This window comes from Notothenia coriiceps, unplaced genomic scaffold (assembly GCF_000735185.1).
Source record: "Notothenia coriiceps isolate Sejong01 unplaced genomic scaffold, NC01 NC01_scaffold00008960, whole genome shotgun sequence".
Classification (NCBI taxonomy): domain Eukaryota; kingdom Metazoa; phylum Chordata; class Actinopteri; order Perciformes; family Nototheniidae; genus Notothenia; species Notothenia coriiceps.
Window position 1 is genome coordinate 94,010 of NW_011341661.1, and position 5,376 is coordinate 99,385.

Below are 5,376 nucleotides of genomic sequence, written 5' to 3' on the forward strand. Positions count from 1 at the left end.
CATTAACTCTCTGTAAACTAGTTAAAAGGTCTATCGAGAGATAGGCTGGTCAGATTTGACATGGCAACCCACCAGTGCAGTCAGAACCTTTGACTGTGTGACTTGTGATGTGAATTTCTCCGGCCGATGCTTGTATTAAAGATCCGTGTTTGGCAGCTCCAAAATGGTGGAATGTGCTCCCCATTGAAATCAGGACAGCAGAAAGCTTACACATCTTCCGGCGCGGACTGAAAACTCATCTTTTTAGACTCCACTTCGAGCGATTGAATTACTAAAAAAGCACTTATATACTAATAAAGGGCTGGCTTATCTAAAGCCAGTTGAGTAGCACTTGAAATGTTTGGCTCTATGAAACCTGATGTACTTATATGATTCTGTTTTTTTCAAGGTTGTATCTTCCTGGTCGAATGCACTTATTGTAAGTCGCTTTGGATAAAAGCGTCAGCAAAATGCAATGTAATGTAATGTAACATCAAAGCTCCAACTCTCCTCGTGTCTCTCTGAGTCCTGACTCTCAATTGCTGCAGAAGTTTCCCTTACAATGACACTGTTTAAAGTCTGTTGGTGTGTGTGTGTGTGTGTGTGTGTGTGTGTGTGTGTGTGTGTGTGTGTGTGTGTGTGTGTGTGTGTGTGTGTGTGACACACACACACACACACACACACACACACACACACACACACACACACACACACACACACACACACACACACACCAACAGACTTTAAACAGTGTCATTGNATCCCTTCCATAAAAACACGATGTTGCTGTAACTCCAATGAACACATGGTCCGATCGTCCCCCAAACTTCGCTTGTATATCACCGGTCCATGCCTCAACAGCTTTACGCCAAATCTGACATCTCACCATATGCTGTTGCCATGGAAACGCATCCCTCGCCATAAAACATGATGTCGCTGTAGCTCCAATGGACACGGTCCGATCGTCCCCCAAACTTTGCTTGTATATCACCGGTCCATGCCTCAACAGCTTTACGCCAAATCTGACATCTCACCATATGCTGTTGCCATGGAAACGCATCCCTCGCCATAAAACATGATGTCGCTGTAGCTCCAATGGACACGGTCCGGTCGTCCCACAATCTTCACTTGTATATCACCTCTCCATGCCTCAACAGCTCTACGTCAAATCTGACATCTCACCATATGCCGTTTCCATGCCATAAAACACGATGTTGTCGTAACGCCTATAAAAAGGGTCAAAACAGCACCAGACTTCAGATAATGGTTAACTGTTCAGCCCTCAACAGCTCTACGTCAATGGGGTGTCATCATATTTCCATTGCCATAAAAGAGGAAGTCGCTGTAACTCTATGAAAATGTTCAAAAAGTGCTCAAACTTCACATGTCTTCTAACAGTCCAGCCGTGAAGACATCTACGGGACAGTTTTGAGATTTCTTCAAATGCCGTTGCCATGGCAACACAATGCTCACCATGAAACACGATTTTCTCATAACTTCAGTGAAAATGCTCCAAACGGCCCAAAACTTCACAGGTTTGGTAACGATGCAGCCATCAACACATCTAAGCATATTACGGGGTGTCATCAAATGCCGTTGGCATGGCGACAGATCATTCGACATAGTTAGTTCAAAAGTTTGCAATATTCTGCTGCTTTTCCAAGCCTTTTTACTTTCTTTTCTTCTCTCATCACACATTCAAGCCCCCAGTGTTCATGTATCATTTCAATCTAAATTCTTCACTTTCTTCTTACACATTACATTTCAACATAGCAGTTTAGCGTCAACTTTTCAGCATAAACAAGGCGCTGGGAGGCGTGTGGCACAGTGGATAGAGCCTTTGTCTGGGGATCAGATGGTCACAGGTTCAAACACCACTGCAGTCAGCATGTCGTTGTGTCCCTGGGCAAGACATTTCACCCCAAATTCCTCCTGCGGGGATTGCCCACAGTATTGAGTATGTAAGTCGCTTTGGATAAAAGCGTCTAACAAGTAACATGTAATGTAATGTAATAAAGCATTCCCACTAGCAATTGCATTCTCTAGTTTATAATTGGTCTGCAATACAAAAATAATCGTCTGCAGGATTGTCCGTCCTTAAGCAATTAGATTTATAGCCAATAACGTGTTGTGAGGACACTTATGATCGCCAGAGAATTAAGCCTTCTGACTTTTCTTCAAGCACGATCAACAGGTTGAAGTGTTCAACTTTAGTAAGCATTTTCGCCAGCTATTGTATGCATTGTCATAACGTTTGTGACAGCAATCCAAGGTACCTAAAGGATACATACTAATGTATTGGTGATTCCCTGGTTTTCCATGTTGCGCTATAGTGTGATGTTATAATGTGATGATCACATTGTGGTTTAAAGCAGAACTTCTCAACTATCTGCTAACACTAAACCAAGAGGGTGAACATAGTAACCATTTAGCTCAAAGCCCTGCTGTGCCTAAGTACAGCTTCACAGAGCCACTACTAAGCCTGTAGACTAAGTGATGCTCATGCTCAAATAAAAAAGAAAACAATATTAATCAGCCTGTTTATCAGGGCAATCGTAATGAAACATGTCCTCATTCCTATTCAAATCACGTTCACCATACATGTTAGTGCAACTCCAATCTAGAGTCTCGGTACAGCATATTTCCAGGCCAAGCGAGGCCTCCGCCCTCCGATTCTCCCCGCTCTCATCAACACTTCACAGAGACAGAGTGCTGTGCCCCCCTATCCCGCCCACCGCTCGTCACTGACTCATCACAGCCTCTCAACATGTGTCAGGCTAGCCAGCGGCCTCCATCTGTCTCCCCTAGAGCCAGCCAGCCATGTCCATCCCAGAGAGCCTCACAGGCAGAGAAAAAAGTATTCCCAAGACAAAGTGCGTTATGCCATGCAGCCGTTCCCCTTGAAAATGAGAACTCCATTTGAGGAGCGGGGGTAGTTTAGCAGCCAGGCCGCTTGCCTGTGTGTCAGAGAGGCAGGGAAACATGGCCCCGGCCACGCAGTGGAGAGCTGCGTGGCTGGAGATAGTGAGAGGAGATTTGTCATCCTGAGCCACATGCTGACATGATGTTGGGCTTCTTCAATATAGATGAACACATGCACACACACTGGAAGAAGTGCATATGCATGTCTGCATGGGAACATGTAGTATGTGTATGCTTGTATAGTACATGTACATATCCACACTAGCAATGTATACTATTACTACTGAATAATACATTTAATTTCTTTTTCATAAGTTATGCATTTAACTTACTCAGCACCAATTAAATCTACTAAAAAATATTTTCCTATCATGTTGGGAAACTCACAGCTTGCGTTTTTGGAACACAAAGAGCTCTCATGCCATCCACTATCATTTATTCTACTGCAACGTCTCTTCCTCTGTCACACACATACAGAGCTCAAACACTGTGTCTCAGCAGGTAACCAGAGCGAGAGAAACGACAAAAACATTAGTACCAACTGTGTGTTGTCTCTTGGGATTTGTGATTTAAAATGTATAAATGCATGCAGCAGACATTACTGCTTCAATCTGCAGTGCTAATGAGAGCATGGATAACATGGACATGGACAGTGATAAGGAGCATAGGACTCGGGAGCATGTGGCGGCAGATAGTCTGCTACACGGCACTCTTCATTCTAAAGATGGCACTGGTTGAGCTAGCTATACATGAACATAGATTTTCTTTTCCTTTTTCTTAACAATGTGTAATGACTCTAAACAGCATTTGAATCTGGAGTCCATCCCCAACTTTGTCTGAAAAATGGATCCAGCACTTTTTCTTTGATTGTTGCTTAAATAGATTTATCACGTGATCAAGTCCTTTACTACAACAACAACAACTAGGGATGCTCCGATCGATCGGTCACCGATCGAGTTCGGACGATACTCACTACCGATCGATCGGTGCTCTCTAAACATGCTGACCGCGCGAGCCGATCGCATGACGTAAAATACCTGACACTTTTCTCAGTGCGCGGCAAAACAAGCTCACTAAAATGGCTTCACCGGTCTGGCATTATTTTAAGGTGTCCGAAAAAGACAGTAAAATAGCGGTATGCAACGTGTGTGAAGCAGAAATCCTGCAGCTCCGCCCGCCAGACCGGTGAGCGGAGCGAAACACACAACACAAGAGTTATAACACACTTAGCTATTTTATCTACCTCTGGAACAAGCTAAACTAGATATAAATATATTTATTCTTCAGTGTCGGGTCACTCATTACTGGATCAGTGAGCTGCATGAGATATTGACAGGCTGTCAGGAGAGGGAGAGAGGAAAAGAGAGCGCTTCCACTCATTTCTCCCGTGTTATTATCTGTAAGGGAAACTTCTGCAGCAATGGAGAGTTAGGACTCAGAGAGACACGAGGAGAGTTGGAGCTTTGATGTCAAACACGGATCTTTAATACAAGCATCGNAGTTACAGCAACATCGTGTTTTATGGAGGGATGCGTTTCCATGGAAGTGGCATATGATGAAACCCCATAATTGAAGTAGAGCTGTTGACGGCAGGACCATTAACCATTATCTGAAGTCTGCTGCTGTTTTATGGCGAGGGATGCGTTGCCATAGTAACACCACATTACGTAACATCAGATTTGATGTTGAGCTGTGTTAACCATTATCTGAAGTCTGCTGCTCTGAGCATGTCAGTTGGAGTTATGACATCATCGTGTTCCATGACAAAGGTGTTTATATTTGAGCTAACGACGTGTCCAGAGATCAAAGGTTTCCATGGTGATGTGCAGTAATCAGTGAGAGGAGAGCATTTTCATTGTTCTTAATGAGATAAACCTCTTACATGTGAACGTTTTGTTGAAGAACCATAACAGATATCGGTGAAATTTCAAAGCGTGAAGCATTTCAAGGAACTTGAGCATCTGAAGTGTACTTTTTGTGTACTTTTGTGTTAATAATGTGGCCTTTTTGGCAGATTAACTAAAAGACGGCTGCTACCATGAGGAAATATCTGCCTGAAATTACAATGGGCTTTAATGGAGGCATGTTGAACGTTTTTGTCACTTCATGCCCTCAAGAGGCATTTTGTTTAATTGTTTTGCTTAATTATTTGTCATTTTTCAAGCTACGAGATGTTTTCCTACGTTTCTCATGAAAAATGATGTCTCAGGAATGTAGGGTTTGGGAATTATGGCAGTTTTAAAAATAAATATGAAGGCAAATTTCAAGATTTCCTACACACATCACGCACTCTAGTTAAAATCTGAAGAAGACCTGCAGCAAGGTCTGAACAATGTTTAATGTCTCTAAAAGTATGAATCAGATTTAAAAGTTGTGTTACATGAATAATGTCAGAAGGATGTGTAACATTTTAAAGTTGGAATGAGGTGAGTGAAAGTATGAATGAACAGTTAGCAGTTGAAGTCGCATGAAGAT